This window comes from Oenanthe melanoleuca, chromosome 8 (genome assembly GCF_029582105.1).
Source record: "Oenanthe melanoleuca isolate GR-GAL-2019-014 chromosome 8, OMel1.0, whole genome shotgun sequence".
NCBI lineage: Eukaryota > Metazoa > Chordata > Aves > Passeriformes > Muscicapidae > Oenanthe > Oenanthe melanoleuca.
The window spans coordinates 3485709-3500665 of NC_079342.1; positions in this window are offsets into that span (position 1 = coordinate 3485709).

Consider the following 14957-nt stretch of genomic DNA (forward strand, 5'->3'; position numbering starts at 1 on the left):
GCCACCTAATCCATGGAGTCATTAGAGATTATTTTCAGCACAGCTATGGGCTGTGTCTGGATAAAATAGGGGAAATGTTGCTGAGGAAGGTTAACAAAACTGCCTGGCTGCACTTGCACGATGGCTTTGGAGGCTTTGGGTTGTTTTGAGAGCAGTTTGAGATGCTCTGGCAAGTGCTTGGCTGAGCAGTTTTCATGCAAAGAGCTTCATAACTTGGGCTCCTTCCTGGGGTGGGACACAGCTGGTCCTCAGAAGTAGAATCCTGGGAGAGTAGATGGGTTATTTTAGGGACTGGAGTGTTGGTAAAATATCCCTCTGGAGAGAAATCCTTATTTGGGGTCAGGGTTTACTGCACTGTTTCTTTTGCTGAGCTCTGTACCTGCACTGTCAGCTCCTGCTTGTCTCTGGGAGTCCTGGACCTCATCTGTCTCCTCCATTGGGGGGTCCCACATTGGAAACCATTTGGGGGATTAGGGAAAACAAAACCTGTCAGTGAGGCCTTTGGAATCACAGAATCATGGAGTGGTTTGGATTGGAAGGAACCTTTAGAAGCCCTCTGGTCCAACTCCTTTGCATTGAGCAAGGACACCTTCCACAAGAGCCCAGCCTGACCTTAAAGACTTCCAGGCATGGGGCATCCACCACCTCTGGGTAACTTGGGCCAGTGTTTCACCACTTGTAAAAAAACCTTCTTTATATCAAACCTAAATCAGCCCTCCTTCAGTTTAAATCCCCACCCCTCTATCCTTTTGCAACAGGCCCTTGAGTGGCGTCGAGAAAATATTTTGGTTCAACAAAGAAAACATCCCATGGCCTGAGTGCATTTCATGTTTAAAATACCATAGCAGATTAATTAGATTAATGAGCCTGTTGGGTAGGATGAAGGTGAGCATGTAGGTGAAGAGAGAAATTTACTGCATCAATATGGTCTGGCAATTTCCTCTGTGGATATGTTATCCACTGCTGATCAACTGAAGGGTACATGTTGGATTTTAAAGGGAGAGTTTGTGAAAGTGGAACATTTTCTTTAATGGAATCCTAGAATCCCAGAATGGTTTGGGTTGAAAGTTCATCTCATTCCAACTCCCTGCCACGGGCTGGGACACCTCCCACTATCCCAGGCTCCTCAAATCTCTTTGCAGAATGGAAGAGCAGAACAGGAGGGGAAAAAATATAATCTCAAACTTGTCTAATAGTGTGTGGGCTTTGATTAGAGAGCATTCTGTGTGCTAATTGAATGTTGTCTTCTATTAGCATAATCTTGGGGTTATGTGTGGTCAGTGTTAATGATAAGTGACAGAGAGGAGTTTCTGAAACTCTGTTTCATCAGTTGGGAATTGCATCCTGTAAATGCAAGCCTGGACCATAATATTTCATCTCTGTGTTGATTTATCCCAGTCTCAGACTATTTACATCAATTTGCTACTGGAAAACATATGGAATAGTTTAGGTTGGAAAAGATCTTTAAAATCATCAAGTCCAGCCATTAAGATCATCTTGTATGTGGTCTAATTGCACACATATAATGCAGACATTATGCACTGTATAATGTATAAATATAGAAAAAATAAGGCTTTTTGAAACATAACTGGATTCTAAAATCAGTTTTGATATAAAATTACTTTGTGAAGGAAGCATATTGTATATATTTTATATGTACAACATACACATATGTTTTTATAAACTTTAGAGCCATGTTTAATGCGTGTGCTTTAAACTTGTAGGACCATATTGCTGGGAGACATTTGCCTGTAATTGTTCACAGGATAAGTGTTTGTGCTCAAAAATCACAGCAATTATAATTATTGTAAGTAGCTGTGCTTCAAAATGAGCATTTAGGAGAGAAATGGGCTTTTTCCATGTAAGCATCCTCTTTATACACATTAAAAAATCCTGGGAAAAGTGGTTTTGTTCCACCAGCACCCAGGTAACTTCAGGAAAACGAAACAGGAACGAACCCAGCATCTCCCCATCACTCAGTGCTACATACAAATGTCTTCACAGCTATTTGCACTTGAAATGCTTCATTTGCCAGCTCCAATGTGGCATTTGCAAATGCAGATTAGTGACAGGAGCACTGTTGGCTGCTGCTTCTTCCTCCTTTCAGATGTGGCTCTTACTGGACATTTCCTGCCCAGACTTGTAGGCAGCAAACATATGGTCTGGTAGATAGTTTATGGAATAACTTGCTGGGAGTACTTTGACTGTTCCAGAAATCTCTCAGGCAAAGATGCCCAATTTTCAACACAGCATTCATCTGAAATGCCAAAGTTAAGATATTCATTTGCTCACTGGTATTGTTGCATTCCATAACGAGAGCTCAGGCTGAGATAAATTGTGGGTTAAATTCACAGACAGAAATCTCTGTCTTTATGAGCTGTTTGCTTGAAATGCAATTGCTTTCAGGGCCTGCATTACATGAAAAATTACTATATCTGATTAACAGATGAATTCCACAGCATCAGGAGCGAGCAGCAGTGGATTGTCCATAGCCTGAGATTCCATCCAGCCTGAGATTCCTGCTCCTGCTTCCACACTGTACAGCACTCTCTCTGTCAAATGTGTTCAGTGCTTGCCACCAGGAAGGGACCTAACTCTTCCTGGAACTTCTGAACTGTGTCAAATGCTCTGGGCATCTGTTATCCTACAATTTGGGGTTTTCATAGCCCATAGAAATGGGTAGCACGCTGATTTTCTTTTGTTTCCTCTGAGATCTTTTTCATACCCACCCTGGTACATGGGGCCAGGATTCAGTTGAGTTTGATTCAGTAGCCTATGTATTTATATCAATTTATTATAGATAAGGATCTGGATTCAAGCTGTGCCTGAATATGACATTTTTCAACAGAAACACAACTTCAGGTTTCTCTTCCTCCTCCTTTCTGTTCTTCTTTGGAGCTTTTGTAGGAGGATTGGGTGATGGACCTGAGTGAGGAACAGGCCCACTATTAATGTTGGAGTTAATCACAGTAAATTGGTGTTCTGCCTTTCAAGTTTTAACCAAACCAGTTTCTTGATCTGACTGTCTGGGCCTGTGGGTGCAGAGGGGTGGCTGAGTGGTGGGAATCAGCCTTTGCTGCTTATAAATCAGAACGGAAAATGTGGCCATAGTTTGGAAAAGTCCTTTTAGTCCCATGGCTGTTGTTTCAGGGGTCCCAGGCACTCCTGCTCTCTTGGCAGCTGCACTTGCCCAGTGCCAAACTGAGCAACACCTGCATTTCCTGGTGGCTGCCTTACTCATGGGAATTTTTAAAAAATTATCTCTTTGCCTGTGTTTCTTGTAATCCACCTGGAGCTGGTCCAGGATCAAACCTCTGGCAGCCTTTTCTGGCTGACTGCTTGTTTGATCAGCCCACAGTTGATTCCTGTGAGATATTTCCCAATAAAAACCTTCATGCTCTCTACAAATCCCTGACAGGAGGGTGGAGCCAGGTGGGGGTCAGTCTCTTCTCACATTTAACAAAGGAGAGTGCAAGAGGAAACAACCCCAATTTGTACCAGAGGAAGTTTATATTGGAGATCAGGGAAAATTTAGTTACCACAGGGAAACCCATTCTTCTATCACAATTTTTTTTAAAATGTAGGTTTTCAGGGCTCAAGGGAAGTGGAATTTTGAGCATTTTTACTTGACTAGCATGGCACATGCTGTTGTGGGGAGTCTTGTTTCTATACCCCTCACTTTCCTCTTGTTCACCCAGACAAATTATGGTGCCCAGCTCCAGGCAGGTGCTCTGTGTCAAGCCCTGGCCCAACTACATTTCCCACCTTTCTAAATCAGGCCCTGACAGTTCCAAATAAAACATTATCAAGCTTTGCATTTCTTTTTCAACGTTTACATCCCAAGAAAAGTAACAAGGAAAATCAGAACCTATTCAGTGTTGTAAATACAGCAGATTATTTCCCTAATATGTTATCCAGCAGTTACAAGCTAAATAATTCAGCACAATTTTAGGTCTCTATTCAAACTGATGAGCTAAAATAAAAAGTGTTGATTAAGGCAAGTGCATACCTCAGTGTTGATTGATTTTGCTGTTTTGTTTGGTTTGGCTTTTTCCAAATAGGGGAGGATTGATATATATGAATACACCACTGTTCTTGTAAGCTGCATTTCTTTTGTGTTGTGTTGGGTTGTTTGTTTTTTTTTTTTTGTCATTTTAGTATGATCACTTTAAAGCCACATTGCAAAGCTAGGGTTTTCTATCACGAGCTTGTAAGCTCATGATGGGTTTTATTTTAAATCCTACCTTGCTGCTGGAGTTCAAGCATCACATCAAGCAAACCTGGCTGCAGGACGATGATAAAGCACAAGTGTCAGCTCCTTGTGTTTTTCTAAAAGTATTTTGTAATTGAGAATGAAATGTTTTTACTTTCCCTCTGCTGCTTTGCCTGTCAAAGGTTTCCAGAAAATGCAGTGTTACCATCACAGTTGAGTGACACATCTGTGTTTCACAGGCCCACTGTCCCTTTTGTGAAAAGGGGCATGGCTGTCACAGAGTCCCAAAATGGTTTGGGTGGGGAGGGACCCTAAAGCTCATCCAGTTTCACCCCCTGCCATGGGCAGGGACACCTTCCACTGTCCCAGATTCCTCCAAGCCCTGTCCAGCCTGGCCTTGGACACCTCCAGGGATGGGGAAATTCACCTGAGCCAGAGCCTCCCCCCTCACAGGGAAGAATTTCTTCCCAAAATCCCATCAAACCTGCTGTCCCAGGGGTCCCAGGCACTCCTGCTCTCTTGGCAGCTGCACTTGCCCAGGTGCCAAACTGAGCAACACCTGCATTTTCTGGTGGCTGCCTTATTAGTGGGATTCTTTTTTTTTTAATATGATCTCTTACTATGATCTTTTTGTTTGGAGCCACCTCCTCTTGCTTTGTGGGGAACTCTTTGGTCACTTGTTCTGTACTTGCACAAAAGCCATAAACGTGTTCTCAGGGCACACAGCACCTGTCAGATGTTTGAAGGTGGCTGTGCTGCCTTAAATTAGGGGGATTTTGGGAAAAGAAACTCCTTCATGTGATCCTGGATGGCTTCACCATAAACAGCCAACAAGCTGGAATCATCCTATTAGCAAACCAGTTTGCAGGGATAAAATCACACCTATTGAACCAGAGTTTTGACTCTTCAGATGAGCTGTTCAGGTGATAAAGGTGTTTTTTTCATATGCACTGAGATGTTTATTCCAAGCAGTCCTGAGCAGGTGAATCCAAGCGTAGTTTTTGCTCTATTTCTGTGTGGAAATGCCTGGTTGAAGCACCAGGTTAGACTTGAACTGTGTGATCTCATGCCTTCCCATAACCTGCCTGTTAGATTCCCAAAATAAAGCTTTTGTAGAGGTAAAACCCCAAAAAACCTCATGGTTTATACAGTGCAGGAAATCCATGGAGAAGATGTAGGCAAAGGTAGATGGCAGTCTGCTTAAAGCACTGTGATCCAGGACACAATAATTGTTTCTTTGGGAAGTTTATTTTATGTGGGAAAAGGAAGGAATAGCACTTCTTCTGAAATGAGCTGTCATTGGTTCTGTAATTAGCCCAATGTTAATCATTAGGCAAGAGTTCACCCTAATTTTGGAAAAAAAGTCACATGTTGGAGGCTCAGTTCCCAGAAAATTGATGGAAAAAAATTTAAGGCTTGTTACCAAGGATTTAGATAAATAAACTTCATTGGTGTTTGCCTAAATTAGAGAGAAAGTTGTTAATGTAAAAAAAATTGAAGTGTTAGGAAAACCCTACACATGTTGACTTCAATATTTCTTCTTTTTATTTATAAATATAAATGCTTGAAGAATAAAATTATCAGATTTTGGTCAGTGTTTGCATTGTGGAGGCTGTGTCTGTGGAGCTATTTCTGACTGGCAACATTTCAATCAAGTTCAAGAAGCTGATTTTCCCCTTTCTGTCAGCACAGATATAGGGAAAAAAAAAACCTGATACAAAATGATCCCTTTTAATCCTGTGCCATTTTTATGTGCTGATTAGAATCAGGGTAATTTCAGCCTGTGTTGAAGGAGTTAATCTTCCTGATGGAGATGTGAAAAGTCAGAGCCATCTTAAATCTCAATACCACATGCTGCCTTAGGGATCACACTGTGCTAAAACCCCAGATAAAAAGGCCTGACAAAGATTATTGACGGTTTACCTTTTAATGAGCAGCTTGGATTGATTTTCATTTCCCTCCAGGGCTGCTTGCTTTGCCCTGTTTCCACCCATGATGTCATGATTAACAAAAACAACAACAAAATTAAGGCTTCATATCAGAATAATTGTGGTGAAATAAAGAGTAGCCATGGCATTTAAGGGGAACCTGTGCCAAATGCCATTGAAGGTCCAGGAAAATTGGGAGCTTCCATCAATGGTTGGTGCTTCTCCCAGCAGAGGGAATGAACCTTCTACCACACAGCAGCTCAATTCTTCTGCAGTTTTATGTATTTTAAATGACACATCCCTCTGCACATCAACTGAAAAAACAACAAGAATGCCAAATAAAGAGAAAATGTCTTCCTATATATATATATATTATTGTTGAAAAAATCCATGATTTCTCTTTTGTTTGCCAAGACCCCACCCCTCTAAAGCCAGCCCTGAACAAATGGCCTCTGGCTGCATTCCCATAATTTTGTTCAAATCCTTAAGCTTCAAAAGAGAGCAGCTCTGCCACCACGAAAAGCTCTTAAGCTCTGACATCATCTATTCTGTTTGAGTCCTTCCATATAGACCTTGCCAGAAAATGGAAATCCCTTTTCCACGTGGGAGAAAGGACATGGTTTTTATATAAAAAAAACCAAAGCAAATACCTATTCTCATTGGTATTAAAAAAAAAAAAAAAAAAAAAAAAGGAGAGAAGGAAAAGGATGGTTTTGGTTTTTTGGGGGTTTTTTTTTGTTTGTTTTTTTGGGTTTTTTTTCAGGCATGGCTTAGCAGAACAAAAACCCTGTTTTGGAGGAACAGGATGGAGTGAAGCCTTTCAGGCAGGCAGATGGGGAGCCGGCGGCACAGAACTGCTCTGCAAAGTGGAAACTTTCCATCATTTCCTGGTTTCTGAGCCCGGTGGGATGTGGCTGCAGCCCCCTGGGCAGGGCAGGACAAGCTGTGCCCTGCAGCAGCTTTTGGAGCAAAGGGGCTCAGTGTGGGTGGCCACTTGGAGCTGGGGAATGGGAATCCCAGGCAGGGCTGAAGGATCCTGCTGGGAGAGAGGTGTTGCTGATCTGGAGAGCTCCATGGGGTGGGAAAGCAGAAATGTGGTGGATAAGAGCACTTGAAGAGTGGTACTTGTGTGGAGCTGGAGGATGTGGAGCATCATTCCTTAATGCACTTGGCTTGGTGCACCAGGGAGGCTGTTGGGTGGAGGATGGAGAGGGGAAAACTGCAGGTTAAACCACTTGAACTACCACTAAAATCCTCATCTCAAACTGTGTTGTGTTTTTCTCATATTTTTTCCTTCTGTTGTTTGTCTTTTTTTTTTCCCCTTCAGAAGAAGTTACATTGAATAACTATGGGCTATTCTCAGCAGTGTAAAATTTCAATTCCTTAAAGCACATCCTTTACCTATGAAATTGGCAGGCTGGAGGAACAGTTATTCTGCTGCAACTTCAAATCACTGCTTCCAAAATTGATCTGGGCTTAGGTATGTCTTTGCATGTCCATGCTTATTAGCTTCATCTTGTGATTAACTTAATGGGCTATGGAATTTTACTCTATGCAAATACAACTGAAAAACCAATTATTGAAAAGTGAAAAATGAACTCTAGGAGACAGTCATTAGACTATTAGAATCCCCCAGTTCCTTTGGAAGCTGTGTTTGGGTAATACGTGGTTTTAATACTGAATTTCAAGCCCAGAAAAAAGCTGTTTGGCAATTGCATTTTTTTTTTTTTTCAGGCAGTATGGAAACATTTTGACAGGCCTGCCTGCATGGGCTAATAAAACCCACTGGGTTTTACAGGTTGGAAAATTAGTCATAGCTTCACTTAAAGTCCACTTAGTACCCTATTTTCAGGGTCCTTAGAGGTACAAGCATCTGTGAATTGAGTTTGGATGGCTGGTGAGTGTAATCCATATTAGCTGGGCTGGTGATGAAAACCTCCTCTAAACCTGATGAATTTATTTATGTGAAAAGCATCTATTGGGGCAGCAAGTACATCACTGCAACTCTTAACTGGAAAGTGATGCTGGTGACCCCCAGCCCCCCCAAAACAGCTGTAATTTTGGACATATTTTCCTCTTCATCTGCCAAAGTGCTACAGGTGGGTGATCAGCTTAGTGGCATTCACAGGTCAGCTTTGGTTAAAGGCTCCTGAGAAGGAAGCTGCAGGTGGGGAGAGGGTTTTTGGTGAGAGCTGACCTGGAGCTTGCAGGCAGAGCACAAATGCTGGCACTCAGTGAGCTGTGAGCTCACACCAGAGTCAGCTGGTGGTTTACAGGATGGAGCTGGGTGGAAAGTAAAAAAATAATTAGTAAACCCCTCGTGGAGGGAGTGTGTCCTCAAATGTGCTGTGTGCTGTCCCTGTAGATGATGGGCTATAACTGGGGATTTATGTGCTGAGATGCACATTTGGCCCCTTTATCCTTCTGTTCCATCTCAGGTTTGCCTGGTTTACAGCACCTGTAGTTTGAAGGCTGCCTCTGCAAGAGGTGTTGTGTTTGTGATGTCTCAGGGCCAGTGTTTGGGGTCAGCAGGTCCTGCACAGGTCCAGGGACCCCAGAGAGTGTGGGGCCCAATTCTGCTGGTGGTTCAGCTCACTTTGTCTGCTGTAAATCACCCTGGGGACAGGGGGACAGGCTGGGAGCCCTCGTGTGAGAATGGCTCACCCCAGGGAGCTGTGCAAACACATCAGGGTCACTTCTGACCTTTCATTTTCCTAGTGCCTGGACACAATGGGATGAGGTGAGAGGGTATGGCTGTAATTTAATCAACTGACATTTAGATGTGCAGTGATGAGTGGCTGTGAATGCTTTGGGTGGGTAAATAGAAAATACACATCCTTATTTGTCTTCCTTTTGGTTGTAAATTCCCTAGAAGAGAGTCTGGAAGTATGAATGAACAGGACTGAGATGTGATAAATAGAGAAGCTCAGAGCTGCTGGACATAAAGTGTCTTATGTTGAACTGCTTTGAGTTTATTCCATCAGGTAGGTTAAAGCCATTCAAAATATCTTCTATGCAAATGAAGAAGGGAAAAATAAGAATAATCACAGAACAGATAAAGCATGTATCAAGAATAAAAGACACTGATAAGGAAGATTATGAAGCAAAGAGGAGGAATAAATATGAGGTGGAAAGCAGATGTGGAGACTGAAGGGAAAGTGAATAAAAGATAGATGGAAATATTAAGACATTTGTCAAATCCTTGAATGTAAAATGTCAGGGCTTCAAGAACTTGTAAAGGTTATTTACTAACTAAGGCCAAGTGAAATACTGTGTACCTACATTGATGCAACACAGATGTGTACATGTACTCTTTGCAGAGTAGGGCTGGTTTGATTGCTTAGTGCCCAAATAAAAAAACAATAATTCTTTGGCTCTTTGTTGCCAGGGAAAAGGGAGATGTATGCCATAAGAAACAGCTGTAAATTTATGAGCTTTTAAAAGAAAGAAAGCAGGGTGGAGTGGGAGAAATCACACCAGAAATTACAGTCCCTAAGTTTTGAAACCTATACTGGAAAACTTAAGAGATAGAATTAATGTAAATGACTTGGACTGAGGAAACTGTAGAATTGCATTGGTTTAGGTGTGGGAAGGCATTGATAAATTTTCAGACACCCTTAGGGAATAACAATTATAAACAGGCTCTAGAAAAAAATTTGCTTTTAAATCTGACTTTGGAATGGGAAACTTAGAGAAAACCCCTAAAAGCCTCAATAAGCTGTAATATGGGAAACTGGTTTGAGTTGGGATAATTGAATATTCATTCAGAATTACATAATCACATGCAGTATTGAATGAATTATTTTCAGGAATCTGTGCCAGTACCTAGAAGGGAGTGAAAATGTGTTGGGAGTTTGGTGAAGCATCTTTAGATCCAGTAGCATTTAGAGGCTGATCTTCCATGGGCAGCTGAGGAGGGCAGGTGTCTTTAGCCTGTACTTCAGAGGTTGGATTTCCCTTGGAAGACTTGACACAATTTAGAATTATTGGCACAGAGACAATAGAAGGAAGGTTCCTATGTTAATAACCTGGAAAGGGGAATTTACAGCAGGATAAAAAATGTATATATATAGTGATACAGAACTGGAAAACAAAGAGTTGGAGCTGAGGAGGCAAAAAAAGCAACTTCTAATACTTTGGGATCCATCCCATAGATTAAGAGCACAGACAGATAAACAGGCTGCACAATTTATGGTAAAGCAAGATAAGCCTATGGCCAGACAAAGAGTGAGATGGAAAAAGATGCAGGAAAATATCTCCATGGGTGTACACTGAGGAGATGGGAAAGGAGCAGATGAAAAAGGGACTTGGATGATGTTGGCTCTGCTACAAATGTCACCATCAGAGCATTACAGCAAACAATATATTAAAGCACATGTAGCAGAGTGACATTTAAATCAGCTGTCAAAAATAATCTGACACCCAGCTAAGGACAGGGACCTCTGCAGTCACATTTTGGCTGGTGCTGTTCTTGGCTATAGGCCCAGGCAGTGTGGCCACGTTATTCTCCTGAGCTCTAGGAACCTTTTCTATGTCCTGCCCTCATACTTGTTGTTAGATATTCATTAAACTTAACCAGTTTGTTCTAATGGCTTTGGTTACCCACACACAATTGCCAGAGTCTAGCAAAGGAAGGGGGAATCAAGGAGGAATGCTGTAATTGCACTCCAGACTCTTAGAATGAGATTTCTGTACTGGCTGAATGCAAATCCATCCCCCAGATAGTTTCTCTCAGCTGTTTATCCTCTGAGAATATATTAGCTGCTGCTTTTCTGTGTGGGGAGTGGGATGACTGTTTATAAAGCACTGTGCAGATAAATCAATAACATTTGCAAATCTGATGAACTGTGTGCTGCAGGTTGCTGTGACCAGGCTGCTGTGCCTTCAGCACAGCTCACCTGACTCTCAGCCTTCTCCCAGGGGCACAAGTGAGACTTTGTCTTCTCACTGATAGATTATTCCTTTCCTTTTTGGTGGAGCAGCTGCCAAGTGTGGCACGACTCCAAGCTGGAGCAGGGTGAATTCCCACCCTCAGTTTGTCACCTCTGTCCTCTTCTGACAGATGACAAGGAGGCAGAGCCCTGGGCATGCCATCAAGGTGGTAGTGCATTGCCCTTTGCTAAACATCTGTGTGGTTTGTGGTTTCCTCAGATCCTGAACACCCAAATTCTTTTGTAGATTGGTGATGGGCAGCAGGGGCAATCTTCTCTGCATCCTGCCTGTCCTTCCTGCCAGCTCAAAGACATCAGGTGCATCCTTCAAACAGGCTGTCCTGCTTCCTTAGGTGCAGCTGTGCCTTTCCAGGTGTTGTGATACAGCTGCACAGTGAGTGGTGTTCTCATCTTTGAACTGAGAGCAGCCCAGTTCAACTTTAAGCTCGTGGGTTTAATTATTAGGCCTGTAAATCTGCCCTCTGTAGGCAGAAATCCTCCTCATTTCTGGGTGTCTGACACTGGATTATTGGGAAAAGGCTGTGCATCCACACAGATCAATGGCCAGAGGCAGCAGGTGGGTCTGGTGTGACCCACCTTGGATGTGCTGCCTTCAGATCTTAAATCTGCTGCTTGTGGGATGTTTGGGTCTCTGCTGTACTGCACTGAGGACAAAGAGCACAGCAGCTCTTTACCAAATCCTTTACAGTGTGATGGAGCACATCTAAAGTAACCCCAGAAGGATTTCTCTCTAGTTTCCCTTAGTCACACACTTTGAATTTAACAACAGCTCCTAATCTCACCGTGCTGGAGATGTTCAGTGGGTCAGAGCAGTGGTGGCTGTGTGTGCTCTCCTCATTGCATTTGCTCTATCAGCAGGGAAGAAAAGTCTTTACTCACCAGAAGATCAATGATTAAATTCCAATTTGCAGAGTTTGGAGCTGATCCAGACTAGAATTTCTCCAATATTTATGGTGTTCAGCTCCAGGATTTTCTAATTTAAGCACTTCTGTAGTCTAAGCAAAGTTAAGTGTTGAAGCAAACTCCCACAATACTTACCTTGCCCTTAGAGGAATAATCCATGCAATAATATAAATAGTTGTAATCTATGCACTTTGAATAGTGGTATGACAACTTCAGAAGATGTCCCATTTAATTTGAAGTTAATTCCACCTTCATTGCTCCATGGATGCACTTGAGGTACTCTGTGGTGTTTAATTTAGATTCTTCTGAATGCCAGATGCAGAGAATTAGAGTAATTATAGAGTGTAACTCAGCTTTTAAAGGCTGTTTCCTTTTTTAGAGAGTATAAAGAGTATATAAATTGTTTTAAATGTTTTAGTAGGTATTGATGGCCTGGAAGATTATCCAGCTGGAAACAGAATGCAAGATCCTTGTGTTTTTCTATGCAAAAATAACATCACCATTTCTGAGTGCTTTCTTAAGGAAAAACAAAACAATCAACAAAAAGCCCAAATCTTTCTGCAGGATTGGAAATATTAACAACAGGATGTGTGGTGCTGCTTTGTTCTACTGCCTGCTGTGGAATTTTACTCCACCAGCTCTTATGTCCCACCTGAGCAGCAGTGTCAGGAGCAAGGACTTGGTTCTGTGTTAGTGCAGTACCAGGCACAAATGGGCAGGAAAATAAAGCTTTTGTTCTTGAATTAGCCCATGAAAAACAGAGAAAGAGGAGGGAAAAAGCCAAGGTACCCAGGTCCATTGGGGTGAACTCTTCAGCTGTCATTAGACCTGGAGCCAGTGCCTGCAGTTTTCCAAAGTTTTTAAGGTGTGCTGAAGTTTCAAAAGCAAATTAATAAATGGTGGCAAAATGTATAAATAATTGTGTTCTCTCCTCTTGGTGCAGTCATGACTGCAGGGGTTTAGCACAGAATAAAGGCAGTGGGCAGGGGTTTTGTTTTCCTTACAGCAATTGGATCAATCCTGGAGCTGTTTGTGTGCCTGTGTTTTTGGCAGTGGGTTTGGGGTGTGCAGAGCCTGTTTGCACCCACTGGCCCCAGAGGGTGAGGAGCAGCCATGGGGACCAGGGGGAATTTCACTGCACCACAGAACTGGCTCTTAGGAGCAGCCTGAGGTTTTCTGCACATTTAATCATCTCTTCTTGGTTTTTGGTGGAGAACTAAACCAAAAGGAATATATGTACCCCTAAACCTAAATTGAATTTCCTGTGTGAGTGGGATCCTGGCACTTGGGTATGATGTGTTTCATAACTCACCTGGGCAGAATGTGCTCCTGGAGCTGCCTCACACAATGCATGAGCTGTGATGAGAGGCAGCATCTCCAACAAGGCTCTGGCTGTAATGGGAATTGTGGCTGACAGCTTAATATTTCAGTTGCAACTGGCCATACTTACAGTAATGAGTATGTAATTATTTTTTTTTTAGCCTGGTTAGAGCCACGAACATATGCTACAGTAGCAGAAGAAATTATTTTGGGTAGTAATCCTTAAATATTTTTTTGGCAATCAAATGATTAGGCCTTTCCCAAGGGAAACAGAAATTCCCATTAAAGCACTTTGCTGGCAAGGCTTTGTTACTGCTCTGCCACCCAAAGACAAACCCTTCCTCCTCCCATCCTCCACTTGGCTGCCTGTCTGGACAATATATCCACTGCTGGCAGTGCTTGCTTAGCTTGCTGTCACCTGGAGGAAAGTGCAGCAGTGCCTTTTTCTTTCCAAGTGAAGGGCTAATGTGGTGACAGAATTACTTTGGGGTTGACTTATCTATTTTTTAAATTTATTATTTTATTTTTCCCCCATTGAAAAGTGATTGTTTGTCATCAGTGGGAGAGGGAGTGGTGGATTTTTGGTGTGTCAGTGAAGTTTTATAGATCTCTTTTGAAGAAACTGTGAGTAACATGTGGATGTTTATGGATGCAACTCCTGGACATTGGAGATTAATCCATGTTGTGTTTTTCTGGTCACTCTTGTGCCCAAGGCTCTTGCTAAGCAATACACAGGTTTTCTGCAGAGATGGGGAGCTCCAGGGGGACACCCCATAGTGATTCTGTGTCTGTCTGTCCCTAAGGCAGGTCACACATCACTCCCTCCAGAGCATGGGCAGCTCTGCCAAGAAGGGCGAGTGTGTCTGTGATCCTGGCTTGTGCACAGTGGCCACTCTTGCTCCTTCTTCATCCCAGAAGGATTCCTGTGATGTGGGCAGCACAGTTTGGTGCACACACAGCTTTGTGTCCTGCTGCTTTATCCCAGAGCAGCAGGGATCTGGTCTCAGGTGAAAGAGCCATGTCCAGCCACCCCAGATATCCGTGCTGACATTTACAGGGCTGTGAGAAAATTGCCTCAGCATTGCAGGGGCCTTTGTAGGGGAAAACAAATCTAGGATGAGTGGTCTTCCAGCCAACCTTATTGTCCCTCCTTGCTGGCACAGAGCACATTCCCAGTGTTTCCAAAGTAAAAGGTTTGCTTTGAAGGGGAGACCCCTGACCTTGCTCTGTAATGCACTGAGCCCTGGAAGCTGTGTTTTGCTGAAAGCTTTTGCTTTTAAAGGAGAAAAAGAGCAAACAAAGATGCCCTGTGGAGTAAAAGCTAAAAAGAAAAAATAAAAAAATAAAATTACCCTTCTTTAATGTTTGCTCTTAGGAGTTTTAGAGGAATTTAGGGCCCAAAATGAGGTGTTAGTCTGGGGAGAACTGATGCCTTACAAATATGGAGATAAGTGTTATATCCAGAAACCCCTCCTGAGGCTGGTTCTCTGTTGTCCCATCCTACAGAATTCCCAGTCCTGATCCCTACTCTGAGCTCCTTATTTGCATCTATTCCTTGCAAGCTGGAGGCAGTTTCACTTTTTATCCCCTGCCAAAGCCTGGCTGGAAGAGGCAGAGCTGGAGTCACTGCAGGAGCTGCTG